The sequence below is a fragment of the Rhinopithecus bieti genome, unplaced genomic scaffold (assembly GCF_001698545.2).
Source record: "Rhinopithecus bieti isolate Rb0 unplaced genomic scaffold, ASM169854v2 scaffold_21649, whole genome shotgun sequence".
Classification (NCBI taxonomy): Eukaryota; Metazoa; Chordata; class Mammalia; order Primates; family Cercopithecidae; genus Rhinopithecus; species Rhinopithecus bieti.
Genome location: NW_016811584.1, coordinates 5,884,082 through 5,901,628, shown reverse-complemented (window position 1 = coordinate 5,901,628; position 17,547 = coordinate 5,884,082). Strand labels below are relative to the sequence as shown.

General features: G+C 38.8%; 1 protein-coding gene across 2 annotated transcripts in view; it reads left to right on the top strand.

Moving 5' to 3' along the window:
* The first annotated feature begins 12,637 nt into the window (after nt 1-12,637).
* Nucleotides 12,638-17,547, top strand: part of FHIT (fragile histidine triad diadenosine triphosphatase) — a 1,104,604-nt gene continuing 1,099,694 nt past the window's right edge. For both annotated transcript variants that reach the window (XM_017894216.1, XM_017894213.1), the window contains exon 1: nt 12,638-12,730. The gene's annotated coding sequence lies outside the window, so the exon portion shown is untranslated. The remainder of the gene's footprint in view (nt 12,731-17,547) is intronic.

The following is a 17,547-nucleotide window of genomic DNA, read 5'->3' as shown; positions in this document are numbered from 1 at the left end:
AAAGAATAACTGCAGACTGGAAGAAAATATTTGCAAACTACTTATCTGACAAAGGACGAGTGTTTAGATAGAATATATAAAGAATTTTCAAACTCAACAGTAAAAAATCCAAGCAACTCAATTAGAAAATAGGTAAAAGTCATGGCCAGACATTCTACTGAAGAAGTTATACAGATGGCAAATAAGCACATGAAAAGATGTTCAACAGTATTAGCCATCAGGGAAATGCAAATCAAAGCCACAATGAGTTATCACTGCAAACATATTGAAATAGCTAAAATAAAAGATGATGATAACACCAAATTCTGGTGAGGATGCAGAGAAATGGCATTACTGGTGAGAATGTAAAATGTTATAGCCACTCTAGAAAATGGGTTGGCACTTTCTTGGAAAATTAAACATGCACTTATCATACTCCTGGGCATTTATCCCAAGTAAACAAAAGATTGTGTTCACACCAAAACCCATACATGAATTTTCATAGAGCTTTATCTGTAATAGCCCCAAACTGGACACAACTCAGGTGTCCTTTATTGGGTGAATGGTTAAGCAAACTGTGGTCCATCCATACCGTTGAATACTACTCAGCAATGAACTATTAATACATGCAACTACTGGACTGAATCTTCAGTGAATAGATTAAAAGGGGGGAAAAAACAATACCAAAAGATTACACACTGTATGACTCCACTTGTATAACATTTTTGAAATGAAAAAATTATATAAATGGAGTACAGATTTGTGGTTAAAGCTTAAGAAGGGGTGGAGTGGAAGGAAAGTGGGTGTGGCTATTAAAGAGCAGTAAGAGGATCCCTGTGATGGACACATTCTGCGTTTTGGCTGCGTCATTGTCAATATCCTGGTTGTGTTACTGTGTAATAGTTTTCCAAGATGTTACTATTGAAGAGAATGGGATAAAGTGTATAGGGACCCTCTCTGTATTTTTTCTTACAACCCTCATGTGAGTCTACAATTATATCTACAAGCTTTATATATCTACAAGCTTTATATCTCATGTATATCTCATGTACACATGGGAGATACCCAGAGATATGAATAAATCTCAAATAGGTGGCTTTGAGTCTATAATTATCTCAAATTTAAAAAATGTTAATTAAGAAAGGGGAGGGGAGTAGGAACAAAAATAATAGAGGAGAAGATCACAGAATATAATTGTAGAAGCTGCCTTAAAAGGCCAGGAACTGATTTAAAAGTGCGTAGAAACTGTAAAATCTAAACTGAGATTCTAGAAAGCATCAGGAATTTGTGGCACTGTAAATGTATGGAAGTGGGAATGAAGGAGTATTAAAACAACATTGAAAGAATAACAAATAATTACTAATCATTACCCAGAGTTTTTGCTCAACCCGAATAGCCTGGGAACTGCCTCTCCCACCTGCCTCTCTCCCTACTTCCCCAGGAGGAAGACTGGAGGGGTTGGACCAGCTACAGGGAGTGTGACTGGGGTCACCATGCATAGCTGAGGATGGATATAATAATGACAATGGGGGCTTAAGTGAAAGACAATATGATGGGGCTTCTGCTCTTTCCCACACTGAAATCTCAGAACAATGGCACCCAGGCTTATACCCCTAAGGCAGGAGATTGAAAGACATCTTTCTGGGGAATTTGACCAGCCCAAGGAAAGAGACCCATAAATACCAGCAACCAGGGCTTTTCTAAGCCAATCTGTCTAGAACTGTGTTGTCTAATATGGTAGCCACTAGCAACATATACGGCTACTGAGCATTCAGACCAATCAGGTTAGTCTGATTTGAGATGGGCCTTAAACGTCAAGTGCACTCTGAATTTTGAATGCTTAGCATAAAATATCGTATTAACTTTTATTAATATGTTGAAATAATATTTTCGATGTATTGGGTTAAGTAAAAGCTATTATTAAAATAGTTTTAAAAATGAGTAAGAGACTGAATTTCTTCCAGATTCAAAACAGCAAAAACAATTTTTATGGTGCCTCAGTGCTTTCTTTTATTAATTGATCTAAAGCAGCACAGTTTCAACACAAAGGGAGTGATTAGCCAGGCAGGAGAAAAAATAGTGTGACCACATATATCTGACATACGTGATGTATCTCTTTCTTGCTGGTTTCTATTGAAGTTGTTTTTTTTAAAGACACAATCTGGCTGAATGACAGTAGGCAGGCTATCTGGGCATCCCTATGTATTTCATCCTCCCAAGTTTATGTTAAATTTGTCACGTTGGGTGAGAGTGACACAGCCATTGGGCATAGCAAGGAGGTTCTTTAAGTATCATTTGGAGTGCTTCCGATATGTTTTGGGTTGTCCAGTGAGTCATTCTGTCTGGATCAGAATCCAAGATCTGCAACTTAGTAACTGTGATTTAGGTCAAGTAATTTAACTCTCTTTGCCTCTGTTTCCTCATTGGTAAAACAGGAATCAAAATAATAGAACTCTTTTTTGTATTCTTATACAATTAGATAAAAAGTACAAAATAATAGTACTTTTAAGGTCATCGTGAAGATTGCATACTTCAACGTGGGGAAAACAATGCTTAGATGGTGCCCAGCACATAGTGAGCATTATGTAAATGCTGCCTATTATTATTATTATTACTATTATTACTTGGGGCTAAGGACTCTAGTATTATCTCTGATCCTTAGGCCAGCTTGTAAGGTAAGTAGTGTTGTTATCTAAGATTCTGAGGCTTAGAGAAGAAGCTGCTCAACTGAGCTACAAAGTCACTTCAAAACCTGAGTTTTTTTCCATTATACAATCATGTCTGATAAATCTTAGTGCCCTATTGCTGAAAGAAGCCTTTTAGATCACCCTAGGAGGTTTCTGAACTTGTCTGCAGAGTGAGTGGTTGAGGGTTGGGCTCTGGGGTCCAAAAATATCGTGTTTGAATCCTAACCCATCACTCAGAGCAGCTGGGTGGTCTTGGACAAGCTCTTGAACTGCTTTTCTCTAATGTGGTGTCTCCCTCATAGGTTGTTAGGATGATTAAATTAGATAATATATGAAAAGTTCTTGGCATACTAAGTGCTCCATAATTGTTATTTTTTATGATTATGGTTTTATTGTAAATATGAACTAAGTCTGAAGCTAGTTAGTGGCAGAGGTACAACTGGAACTCTGGCAGGTCTTTTTATTCACTGCTCTCTCTTCTCCATTTTGCTATCTAATTGGCTAGTTTTCATTCATCCTTTTAGAGTCTACATTTATAAAGTCAGGGTTGTTAGTGAAGATTTTAGAAGAACATTTTCCAAGAGTTTTTTTGAACTGCCAAGTCCAGAGATTTACGATGTACCTTGGTGCTGAAGTAATTGGCTCTTAGTCTTGCATTATAAGAAGTTCTCTTTCAGCATATAAGGTTGAGAACCATGAGAAGAACTCTCACATTTTAGTAATTGCTTTATGGAATAACTTACCTCCTAAAAACATATGTTTTGCAGCTTCAATTCATCCCTTTCCTTTCTGTGCCATTTTGAGAATCTCCTCATTATATATAATCACAATCTTCTGTTCTGAGTTTCTCCTTTTAACTATTTCCTCAAGTGCCATCACTTAATAATATTTTCTTTTCTGTTTATCAACTAGTTGGGGAAGTGGTATACTTGTTAGCACTGATCAGTTTCTTAGGGAAATACAGAAATAATTTAACCTTAAAGATTTTCTATCTGTCATAGAATCTGTCATAAAAGATGCCTGAAGCAAGCTGTGCACTATTTACTGCCGTTATATCATACCTACACACAGTTCACAATCGGAGATTAATTCAGAAATTATCATTACTATGTTAAGCTAAGGACAAGGATAAGATGTTTTAATACCTCCGTAAATGCAACATTTGTTGTTTTGTGTGTGTGTGTGTGAATTGGATTGCTTTGACTGTGAACAAGACAGATCTCTACTTTGCTCAAATATCGGTAAAGTAGGTGTCTTCCAAATTTCTTCTAAATTGATTTCTCCTCTTCCTGATAGTTAACCAGATAGACCATATTATAGCTTTTTGCTCTCCTATTGTGGAAGAAACCAAATGACTAATAGTTTTTCCAAAATAACTGAGAGAACATTAGGATGTGGAATTGCAAATATATTTCCATTTTGTCATGAAGAAGTTTAATATTTTTCCCTGTTACTTAGACATTAATTAAAACAGTGACATTTCTCTACTTTTACTAGCACCAGAGTAAGAAAAGTAAATAGTTTGTTATAAGAATCTTATTCCCTGAGAGAAATCTCTAATAGTACCTTATAGTTCACTTACCACTCTCTTCTTTTGGTTTATATGGTTCTTCTGTTTGACTATTGGGCTGCTTTACAGTGAAAATCATGTTTTGATGATTTTCAGCTGCTTTTTTTAGTTCTTTCCTCTCAACCTGGAGATTAGAGAAAAGTAAGTGTAGGGAACGAAAAGTAATTTTCTCTTTACCCTTTGTGGTTGTTAGGTTGGGAAAGACCCCATAACAAGAGAAAAACAAACAGAAGTTAAAAATGTGTATATCTCATGTACACATGGGAGATACCCAGAGATATGAATAAATCTCAGTGAGGTGGCTTTGAATTCAGGCTCAAATACCATTGTCCACTGAAACAAAAAAAAAGAAGGGTATGGGGGATAGTCCAGTTGTGGACTATTGTGGAGGGATGCCCAGGAAAAGTATGGTAAACATGGGTAAGGTTTGTTATGCAGATTTAAGTTGGTGTCTTCTCCATTGGTAACAGTCTCTAGTGATTTGGTCATCCTTCTCTTCCTGGTACAGAAAGGGAGACACCCTTACGAATAGAGATTTTGTAAATTCCTTTTACAAAAAGGTAACTTCCATTCTGTTTTCAGATCTTCTTCTCTAGCTGCAGTCTCTCAAAATAATCAGCTCAAAATAATCCTTATGCTAAAGAAGCATGTTCGGGGAGGCATATTCTGGTCTACCAAGTTTCAATTCTTCCCTCCTTATAATGGAGCCCAAGTTGAGCCAGGCAAGCTTTATATTCTTCATCCATCTGATAATCAGAAGTTATTAAATGCTTTCCATCAAGCACCATGTTAGGTACCACGAATACTACAAAAAGCACATTGGACAATTCCCAGATCTCACGAAACTTGAGATCTCCTTTCCTTGTTTTCTTTTTCTTTTTTCTCCTCTTCTAATAACTTTCCAAATAATTTGAGGCTGTTTACTAAATTAAAGATAGTCTACAAATAATAGAACAATTAATCATGAAAGAGAAACATGACCATCTTTAGTAGCAGAAGTTGGTAGGCCCATGGAATAAACCAAACTTGGTTGTAGGTATCCAGCAACTAAGAAGAAAGGGAATTATTTGACTTGTGTAACATTCCTTGTCTGACCAGAGAAAGCATTCCAGTTTTTCCATGCAGGTGAAATCTCTCTGTGATCAAAAGCAAAGGGGGTAATTTGTTGGTTACAAAGTAAATATTGACTTTCAAACACAGGAGTAGGTGTTGGGAGGTAAGGGTGCAGGCATAGATCTTAACTGTCTTTACTATTGTGTTTCTAGAGTTTGACTCAGTGCCTGACTCATAGTAGGTGCCTGTCACATAGTTGTTAGAGTTCATTGAACTATTCAGTAGATCATTTTGCACTGACTTTTGATAACAATGATAAAGTGCTGTATACTCCATGCCTTTGAATACTGTTGTGTCTCTCTCAAGAAAGCCATCCTTCCATCCCTTGTTCTCCTCCTTCTCATCCTTCAGGTCTCAGGTTTAATTTAAGTTCCTTTGTTTTAGTATCTCTTAGAGTGATCTGCTCCTTTGTTTTTTCTTGTTTTGTTTTATTTTTGAGACAGTGTTTCACTCTTGTTGCTCAGGCTGAAGTGCAATGGCATGATCTCGGCTCACTGCAACCTCCGCCTCCTGGGTTCAAATGATTCTCCTGCCTCAGCCTCCCGAGTGGTTGGGATTACAGGCACCTGCCACCATGCCTGGCTAATTTTTCTATTTTTAGTAGAGACGGGGTTTTGCCATGTTGGCCAGGCTGGTCTCCAACTCCTGACTTCAGGTGATCCGCCCACCTCACCTCTCAAAGTGCTGGGATTATAGGTATGAGCCACCATGCCTAGCCTGCTCCTTTCTTTTAGAGCTGTTCCCTGAGTTTCAAAGATTTCACTTCCTATGGGAGCCTTTGACTCATGCCCATCTCCTCCAATAGCTTCCAGGAGGATTAGATCACATTTGTACCCTAGCCCCTAGCATTGTGCCTGGCACTTGTTATACTTACAAAAACTTTGTTAAATGAACAAAAGTAATTAATTACTAAACAATGTAGTGAGTTGTGTTTTAATGAGCTTTGAATGAAAATTGAATAATGGATTACAATGAAAGTAAGGTTAAACATAATAATAATGATGGCAATGATAATGATGATAAAAAAGGTGAATTCTAATCATGTGCTGGGTTCTTTACATAAATTATCTCACTGAATCCCCCTAACAACTTAATGAGGAAGCCAAAGTTATTATCCTCATTTTACCAAACAGGAAAATGAGCATGGAGAAGACAGATGATTACTTGGGTACAATCATGCAACTGTTTGGTTGATAGAGCCCAGGATTCAAACCCATGTCCTTCACCACTAAGCAAAATATATCTCTGTGCTATTTTGCTAAAGCATTCTCAAGTCCACAATCTGGAGGAACAGAATTATCTGTCCTCATGTGTCCTAAGTAGTGTGACAAGTTACCCTGTGACAACCCAAAGTAGCAACAGTCCCCCCATCATTTCACAGTGAGGCTTCAGGCTTGTTTCTGTCCAGGAACAGAAAATATAGCACCAGAGGCCATATGTTCTTTCCTTTCCCTATCAGCGGGGCTGGAGAGAGATGTTCTTATCACCCATCCCGTTTTAGTGCACAGCCCCCTAGCTGAACGCCCTTTGCTGCAGTTCCATTTATAAGGAGTATCACATACTTCATTTGTTCAATTGAAAACCCGATGTTTATTGCAATGCAGAGCAGCCACATTATTATAAGAACTTACTCAGACAAATTAAATGATTCAGTGTAGTAGCTCTGAAAAGTCTAATTTCCATGCGTGGAATCATGTTTATTGACACTCAAATTCAAAGGCGCAAAATAGCATATTTACATTGGTAACTTATTCATAACATTCCTTTACTACCTTGCTCTTTTTATTGTTAGAAACCAATCCAAATCCCATTTTTAGGATGACACACACAAAAAGATGATATTGAACTATTGTAACTGTGATGGAGGCCAAACAGTGAGAGCAAATCCAGCATTTTGCTGGTGCTTCCTGCCTTCCAGTTTCATGTATTGGGATTTGGGGATGGCCAGATTTTTCTTTAAAGGTTTGGTTGTTTCTTTTTAAACATACAATATTGACCCAGGAGGAAGCATTCAGGTCACTTTGGGCTTTCACTTCATGATTACTGAACTTTTCTGCAAGCTTTTTTTGCTTCACAGACTCTCTCTCCAGGAAGAGAAGGAACATTTTTCACAATTCTAACCCCTTTCAAGAATGACCTCCTTGGCTCAGAGGATCTTGCAGTTATTAGCAGCACAAATGAATTATCCTAAAGCAAACTCTTTTCTTTTTTAAGAAAAGATTTCATTTTGTGGGGGGAAAACCTAATCTCAAGTCCTAGAACATGGAAGGTTAACGACCAACTTGCTTTAAGGAGAGAAATATGACAAGCAAAATTGCCAAGTCTGCTGAAGTACTAATCAAGCATATTGTTCCCTTGATTCTAGAAAATTGCAATGTGCTTTTAAAAAGGTTGAAAAGATGTTCGTGTTGTATTCTTGGTTTACTTTGTCTGTAAATGTGTGTTCCTGTGTCCTGTAGTGTTGGTGGTTCCAGGGCCAGCGAGGAGATGGTGAAGACCATGCTGCTTGTGGTGTTCTGGTGTTCCCCTGGCAGAGAGCTCCTTGTCAATCCAAATGACAGATGGTTCCCTCTGCTGACTGAACTGAAATTCAGCCCTCCATGCTGAGACCGTCTGGGAGGAATCACAAATGGTTTCACTGATTATTAAAACATAGTTTTGAGTTTCATCCGTAAAAAACTAACCTCGACCAGCCTGACCAACATAGTGAAACCTCGTGTCTACTAAAAATACAAAATTAGTTGGGCGTGGTGGTGCGCGCCTGTAATCCCAGCTACTTGGGAGGCTGAGGCAGGAGAATCACTTGAAACTGGGAGGCAGAGATTGCAGTGAGCCGAGATTGTGCCATTGCACTGCAGCCTGGGCAACAAGAGCGAAACTCCGTCTCAAAAAAAAAAAAATAAAAAACAAACAAAAAAACAAAGAAAAAAACTATATCATGGGGATATAATGAGGTTATATCCCCATGAGCTAATATCCCCATGTATGATTAGCTTAAGTGCAGTCCAGAACTGGTAACTCCCTTCCTTCCTTCGTTCCTTCCTTCCTTCCTTCCATCTTTCCTTCCTTCCTTCCTTCCTTCCATCCCCTCTTCCCTCCCTCCCTCCCTCCCTTTCCTCCTTCCTTTACTCTCAGAAAGCAAAAAAGTACAGATGAGCACAAAAGTAGTATAATGATCATCTGTATGCTCACTATCCCAAAACAAGTATCTGTTTTGTTTTGTCAGATTTGTTTCCAGTGTTTTTTCCTTTTTAAAGAAGTTATTGATAAAACCAAATCATTTTCACCAATAATGTCCTGTCCTTCCCTCCACCCTCCACTTTCTTTGCTGCCTCTACCCCCTGCCCAAAATTCCCTACCATAATGGGATGTATTTGACTAGTCCATTGTTTATACTTTTACATACATATATGTGAATCCACAGCAGCAGTCCCCAACTTTTTGGCACCAGGGACAGGTTTTGTGGAAGACAATTTTTCCATGGATGGGGAGTGGGGGATATGGTTTTGGGATGAAACAGTTCCACCTCAGATCGTCGAGCATTAGGGTCTCATCATAAGAAGCAAGCAGCCTAGATCCCTTGCATGCACAGTTCACAATAGGGTTCCTGCTCTTATGAGAACCTAATGTCCCCGCTGACCTGACAGGAGGTGGCGCTCAGGCGGTAGTGCTTGCTTGCCTGCCACTCACCTCCTGCTGTGTGGCCTGTTTCCTAAGAGGCCACAGACTGGTACTGGTCTGCTGCCTGGGGGTCGGGGACCCTGATCTACAATGAATACATACTATTGTGTTTGTATGTTTAACATTTTCCTTTGTGTTGCTTTTCTGCCCATGACATTTATGAAATATCCACACTGATGCCTATAAAACCAATCTATGCTTTTTAACAGCCATAGGTCCTTTAATCGTATAAATATAGCATATTTTATTTACTCATTTGCCTTTAAGGGTGACTTTTAGGTCATTTCCAAGTTTTGTTATACTGAAAAAGGTGCTGCAATAATTATTTTAGTATATATCTCCTTATATGTATGTTTCTTAGCCTTGGTATACCCCACAAGAAGAGTCACTATGCCATGGCATATGTGTAATGTCACTTTTGATAATACAGTAAAATTGCTCAATAGAATAATATACCAATTCATGATTCTACTGGAATAAATTAGAATAAAATGCTATTTTTTTATTGTATCTTGGACAACACTGAATTGTGTCAGTCTTTTTCATATTAACTAGTCTGACAGAAATAAAGTAGAATCCTATTATTTTCATTTGCATTTTCCTCATGTTTAGTGACAGTATTAGTCGGTTTTCATGCTGCTGATAAAGACATACTAGAGACTGGGCAATTTACAACAGAAAGAAGTTTAATGGACTCACAGTTCCACATAGCTGAGGAGGCCTCACAATCATGGCGGAAGGCAAGGAGGAGCAAGTCACATCTTACATGGATGGCAGCAGGCAGATAGAGAGCTTGTGCAGAGAGATTTCCGTTTTTAAAACCATCAGATCTCTTGAGACTTATTCACTCTCATGAGAACAGCATGGAAGAGACCCACCCCCATGATTCAATTATGTCCCACCAGGTTCCTTCCATGACACATGGGAATTGTGGGAATTACAATACAAGGTGAGATTTGGGTGGGGACACAGCCAAACCATATCAGTGAGGTTGAGCTGCTTTTCTTATGTCCATGGTCCATTGTTTCTTCTTTTAATCACTATTTTAAAAAATACTTATTTATTTATCTTTTTTCTTTTTGTTGATTTTAGGAGTTCCTTATGTATTCTGGTTACTTATTCCCTGTCTGTTAAATATGTTGCTAATATCTTTGGCTAGTCTGGCATTTGAGAAGATAATTTATTCAGATGATCAGTACAGTTAAATTGTTATGGTTTCTAAGTTAATTCTATGTACTATCAAGAAGTCAGGCATATCTCTATCTGCAATCTATTGCAAATCCTTTTGGATCTGCTTTCAAAATATTTTGCAAAGGGCTGATCAGTTTTCACTATCCTGCGTGCTACCTGGCTAGCACCTTTATTCACCAGGATAACTGCAGGAGCCTCCTAAGTGGCCTTGTTCTTCAGTTTATTCTTACCAAACAGCCAGAGAGAGCTTATTAAAATGTAAGTCAGATCTTGGTTCACTTCTGCTCAGAACTAGGCAATGGCTTCCCACCTTGCTCCAAGTAAAAGCCTAAGTTCTTAGAGTTCTTAGTGGTTCTTAGAGGTCCAGCACCCTCCAGCTCCTTGTCATCACTTTGGCCTGGTTTCCTGCCACTCTCCCCTGGCTATTCCAGCCACACTGGCCTCCCTGCTGTTCTAACATACAAATACGCACCTGCCTGGGATGTTTGTACTTTCTGTTCCCTCTGCCTAGAATTTCTTCATCCAGAGCCATCATCATGGCTGTCTCCTGCACCTCAATTCTTCCCTGAGACATTACCTTTTCAGCGAGATCTTTCCTGATCTCCTTGCTCAAAAATGAAACAATCTCCCCAAACATACTGTATTGATTTCCTAAGGTGGCAGTAATTAAGTACCATATACTGAGTGGCTTAAAACAACAGAAATTTATTGTCTGATAGTTCTGGAGGCTACAAGTCTGAAATCAAAGTGTCACCAGGGCCATGCTCCCTCTGAAATCTGCAGGGGAATCTTTCTTTGCCTCTCCCTAACTTCTGGTGATTTGCCGGCAATCCTTGGCTTGCAGCTACATAACTCCAATCTCGGCCTTTGTCCTCACATGGTGTTCCTTCTCCCCTGTGTCTCTGTGTCTTCATGTGGTCATCCTCTTATATCCAATCATATTGGATTAGAGGCCCGCCCACCAAACTCATTAAACTCTTAATGACTTAATGAAGTCATTAAGTTATGACTTCATCTTAACTTAAATAATTATATCTGTATCAATTCTATTACCAAATAAGGGCACATTCTAAGTACTGAGGGTTAGGACTTCAACATATCCTTTTTCCTGATGGGGAGGGGTTAGGGGAACAGAATTCAACCCATAACACTCACCACCTCCCTTCCTGCTATGTGTTTCTCCAGAGTCCTTAGCACTATTTAAGCAATCATGTATTTTCATGTGTATTTTGTTTGTTTGTCTCCTCTACCAGAAGGTAGGCAGCATCATGGTCCTCATCTGGGACCATTATGTTCACTACTATAGAGAATAGTGCCTGACACCTTAGTAAAATCTCAATAAATATTTGTTAAATGAATGATCATCTGCTTTCAATTACTACATTGAGCTGACCATGTAACATGATGTGGAACAAAATTATTAGATTAAAAAAGGAAACAATTATCTCTAAATGAGATCCTAGGGAATGAATTGGTGTTTATGATATTTTTATTTCAAAGAAGTGTACATGAAGGAAACCCAGAGGTAGAGGTCAGAGCAGTGAGGAACCAGCCAGTTGGGGGATTAGTGCATTGTCATTGAGTGATTTATGGGCAGCAAGGTCTCAACAGCCTCCCTGTCACTTGTCCACTTTGGGGTTATCCCTGCAAGTAAGGTGGGTCATGGGGCTTTCACTTCACCCTAGCATCTAACATGTGCCAGAAACTGTGCTTGGTGCTTTATTCTCATTTAGAAAAAAAAAAAAATCCTCTTCATAAATGTACCCTTCAAATATTATTATACCCGTTTGATAGAGATGGAAAGTGAGTCTCAGCGAAGTTTAGAAGCGACATAGGACACAGACATAGTAAACACATTACTAGGGTTCCAACTCAGGCCAGTGGGATCAAAAAAGCCCATGTTCCTTTGCTTGTCAGATTCCTTCAGATTCTGTGGACACCAGAGTCTCAAGGGAAAGTGAGTAAACTGGCCCACACATGACGCTTCATACAAATGACTTGGCATAGACCATCAGAACCAGAGAAAGACTCTTCCCACCAGACGCATGGGTCAGCCTCATCTTTTTGCAATATGGAAAGCCCCAGTGCCAGGACTTCCCAGTTCTTGAGGAGGGTCAAATGATGCGGCTGAAACAACCCTGGACTAGGAATCAGAAATGAGTAATTAAGGCACGGTTCTGCCCCTTTTCTTGTGTGATCATGTATGAACCACTTATACCCTTTTGAGCCACAGGCTCCCATGTGCAGACTAATGACAATGCATACAAAAATCACATATGTGCCTCCATTCTGCCCTTTTAACAATACCTGTGTGGCAATGCTCAGTATTCACGGTGAACATTCCTAATGAAATTGTACCTAGAGCCATCTGGATCACTGCTGAAATAATCATCTGAATTTCTTGTCCTTGGTGTAGGTGTCCTGGGAATACCTGCCTGCTTAGACCTTCTGTAAAAGCTCTGTGCATCCTGCCACTGAGGACTCCGAAGAGGCAGCAGTCTTCTGAAAGGTAGGGTTTACTTAATTTTGATTTTTTTTCAAAGAGTTTGAAATAATTGACCTGCTATGAGTACCCTTATAATAGTAGTAATGTTCCTATGTACATGTAAAATAGAACTTTTAAAATGGTAAAATTTCAAGGCTAGATTCCCTTGGAGAATTTACCCTCCTTCGACTTCTATTTGTAGCTGCCATTTTAAAAATTGGGGTATAAATATTATGTCAGTTAAATAAAAGAATGATGACTTCACTTTCTGAAGAAAGCATTCCCCTTCTTTTCCATGAAATGTAACTTACCTGTTACCTGATTGACATGCCATTATATTATCCTTTCCCCAGCAGTTACACATATTTAATAATTTTTATGTGTAAAAAGTAAGGTTAAACAGTTACAAAGTCAAGTTGTTATGTTTTGCATGGCTTTAAGAATGCTAGTGGAATGGAAATGAAATTAGGAGCAGCAGGAGGAGGCTCTGTTATGAAACAGAATTCCTTCAACAGCATGGTACTGTTTGCGGTCAGAGGAAGTCCTAGTGGCATATACTGGGATGGACAGTGAAGGGTAGGTCTTACAAAGAGGCTTTAAGTTAGAGTAAAATAATCACCTGTCTGTATGCGTCTTTGAACGATTTCACTGGATATGTTGAATATGTATTTTAAAAAATAGCAGCAAAGGGCCTGTAATCCCAGCAATTTGGGAGGCCGAGATGGTGGATCACTTGAGGTCAGGAGTTTGAAACCAGCCTGGCCAACGTGGTGAAACTCCATCTCTACCGAAAATACAAAAATTAGCCAGATGCAGTGGTGGGTGCCTGTAATCCCAGCTACTCAGGAGGCTGAGGCAGGAGAATCGCTTGAACCCGGGAGGTGGAGGTTGCAGTGAGCCAAGCTCGTGTCATTGCAGTCCAGCCTGGACGACAGAGTGAGACCCTGCCACAAGAAAACCCAAAATAATAAGAATAACAATAAAGTAGGAGCAATGCACTAATCTGGTAATCTCTAGCATGTTGTCAGGGGACCCTGCTCATGTAACCCCTCCCTAGGACTCATATTTACTCCTCTCCTTTTCTGTCACTTCATCTCATCTTTACACCTTTAACAATATCTCTCATTCCCAGGTCTCAGACAATTTAACATATATAATAACATGTATATTGAATAATCCTATGTGCCAGAACACAAAGATACTATGCTCCTTTTTCTGCTTCCAGTTGAGACCCAGTTTCCTGTATCCACTTTATAATGTCAGCCAGCTTATCCTTCGTGCCGCCTTCCCTTTCCCTCTCATTCCACAGTCACTTGAAACCCATGGTTTATGCAAAATTTGCAAAGTTGGGCAGGATTGCTCCTAGAGCTGTAGAATTGTGAGACATTGCTGCATCTTGTTGTGGGATGAGGCAGGCATCTTTACTTCCTAATATGCCTGATTTTTCTCTGGCAGGTCACCTGCCTGTTTAGATAGTCTACCTGGAAAACAAAGGAAGTTTAAAGGCAGTGAATGAAATAAGGCAAAATGGAGCACTGGTGTTATGTGCCTTTTCATATGAGCCTTTGCATATAATTATGTGATCCTTTTTGTTATTGTTTGGGTGTTTTAAGCCCTGAAGTAAGGCTTTTTTTTTTTTTTGGAGACAGAGGCTCCCTCTGTTGCCCAGGCTGGAGTACAGTGGTGCGATCTCAGCTTACAGAAACCTCTATCTCCTGGGTTTAAACAATTCTCATGCCTCAGCTTCCCAAGTAGCTGGGATTACAGGCACAAGCCACCACACCCAGCTAATTTTTGTATATTTAGTAGATACGGGGTTTCACCATGTTGTCCAGCCTGGTCTTGAACTCCTGACCTCAAGTGATCCATCCATCTCAGCCTCCCAAAGTGCAAGGATTACAGGAATGAGCCATTATGCCCATCTAGAAGGCTCTTTTTAAGCATAAAAGCTGTCAATATAAAATATATTGTTTCTGGAAGGGTGGCATTTTAATATTAATAATTACTGATAAAAAGAACTGGCAGGGCATGGTGGCTCACTCCTGTAATCCCAGCACTTTGGGAGGCCGAGGTGGGCAGATCACGAGGTCAGGAGATCAAGACCATCCTGGCTAACACAGTGAAACCCCGTCTATACTAAAAAAATACAAAAAAGTAGCCGGGTGTGGTGGCGGGTGCCTGTAATCCCAGCTACTCGGGAGGCTGAGGCAGGAGAATGACGTGAACCCAGGAGGCAGAGTTTGCAATGAGCCGAAATCGCGCCACTGCACTCCAGCCTGGGCAAAAGAGCAAGACTCCATCTCAAAAAAAAAGAACTGTAGATTATTTAAGTTTTAGAAACCCTACTTACTCCTAGAAAAACTTATATTTTGTCTCCTAATAGTGAAGGATATGTGCCCGATGTCTCCAAAACCCCTTTGCTATTTCTTATCTTTACACAGACAGACTCAGAGTTCTACTGTTTGCTGTGTGCTCTTAGTGAACTCAGCCTCTCGGAACTCTGGTTTCTTCCTCCATAAAATGAAGCTAGTTATTCTAGGGAAATGCTGCAAAGAATAGTTGTGAAGGATTAACTGACGATTTATGTAAAGTGGTTAGCAAGGTGGCTGGTGTACAAAAGCTTTCAAGAAGTGGAAGCCATAATGATTGTGATTAGAAGAAATTATGCAATTACCAACTCTGGATTGGCATTTTAGGATTTTCAGTATTGTATTTCTCTTGGGATATTATCTATTGCAGTTTTCAATGAGGCAGGATTTAGAGATATCTGAGACCAAAGAAATAAGGTAAAATAACGTGGCAAAGTACCATGTAGATTATCACTGATAGTCATGATTCTGTATAAGCCTCATTGCTTTGAGATTAAATGCCACCAGTCTAAGAGCTAGAATTGATTGATGTTCTACCATTCTATCATTTAACTTTATGCTGTGTTTTCATTCCAAGTCTTCTCATGTACTTGGCAAGATGATTAAGGAAGCCCTGACCCTGGCTTCTATTTCTACTTAAAACTAAACTCAAATGTCACTAAATGAGGGAATGGATGGAGGTTAAGTATTTTGAGGAGAGGTGTTAGGAAATGCAAAGCAATGTTTCCTAAATGTTTTTACTTGTTTCCATTTCCAGTATGGCTAAGTAAGTTCTACTGGACCTGAAATTCTCACAGATATCAACTATAAAGTACCAAAAGACCAAAAAAAAAAAAAAAAAAAAAGAATAGAAAAAGAAAAGAAAAAAAGAAATTACTAGAGAATAAAAATAAGCAGAAAGATTCTGGAAGGGAGCTGAAATTCAAAACTTGGAAGCACAGATCCGTCCAGAGTGAGTTTCCCATTTTACAACTTTTAGACTGAAAGCAGGCTAAAATTAATGTCACTTCCGATGGCCAGCCTCCAATAGAAAACTCACAGTGTTTTTGGTTTGAAGACCCAAAGAACAAGGTTCAGGGCAATCATAGCCACAGGAAAATGAATTTAGAATCTTGGAAAGAGGAGAGGCAGAGAGGGGAAGCTCCCAAATCTGTATATAAACACTACCCAAATTTCTGGCTGACTCTTGGATTTATTAATGTGAGACAAACTAAACTTTCAGACAAAAAGAGTTACCAGAGATAAAGAAGAATATTTCCTAATAGTAAGTCATATTAAGAAGGTGTAAGAATTGTAGATGAATATGCTCTTGATAAAATTCCAAGTGAGATCACGTCATGTAATTTTGAGGTATATGTCATGTGTATATTCTTGGATGGAGCAGACACAAATTATCACAAAGGTAAAAGAACTGAACTGAAGTTTGAGCTGCCACCCAAGAGATAGTTTGAAATTTGAGTATAACTAATTGCCTGCTAAAACAAATAAATCAATAGCCTTCAAAAAACTATAACAGGATTCAAACTCTTCATACCATAACATACATACTTGCAAATCATACAAGCCCAAATTACATGATCTATGAAAATCCAATAAAATTGACTCATTCTGAAGACAAAAGGCAATTATCTGAGACCAATTCCAAGATGAGCCAGATGAGGGAATTAACAAAGATTTTAAAGTGGCTATTATAACCATGCTCCACAAATAATAGGAAAATAAACTCACAATGAATAAGAAGGTAGTAAACAGAAACTGCAAAACGAACCAAATAGAAATTCTGAAACTGAAAATACAATATTTGAAATAAAAACTCATTGAGTATACTTACAGCAACTGGAGGTAAAAAAGGAAAGTGTCAGTGAACTTAAAAAGATTCAAAGAAATTTTCTTTTGGAAGAACTGAAAGAAAAAAAGACTTAAAACAACTGAATAGAAAAAATAAACAGAGACTCAGGGACCTGTGTAACAGAAATTAAAATGCCTAGCTTACATGTAATTGGAGTCTCAGAAGAAGAAGAGAAAGAAAATGAAACCAAAAAAATATTTGAAGAAATAATGGGCCCAAATTTTCAAATTTGGTGAAATACATAAATGCATAGATCAAGAAATGCAGTGAACCCCAAATGGGATACATTTAAAGAAAACTGTGCATAGGTACATCATATTCCAACTGGTGAGCACCAACAATAAAGACAGAATCTTGATAGTAGCCAGAGAAAAATGGCACAGTATCTTTGGTGGAACAATGCTTTAAATGAACACTGCCGTCTCATCAGAATTTATAAAGGCCAGAAAAGTGAAATGATATTTTAAAGTACAAATGAGGGGGGAAAAAAAGCAAAAAACTGTTAATCCAGAATTCTACGTGTAGTGAAAATACCCTTTGTGAGTAAAGGCAAATTAAGGACATTTTCAGATAAAAGGAAACTAAGAGCATTTATTGTCAGCGGACCTGCACCACAGAAATGC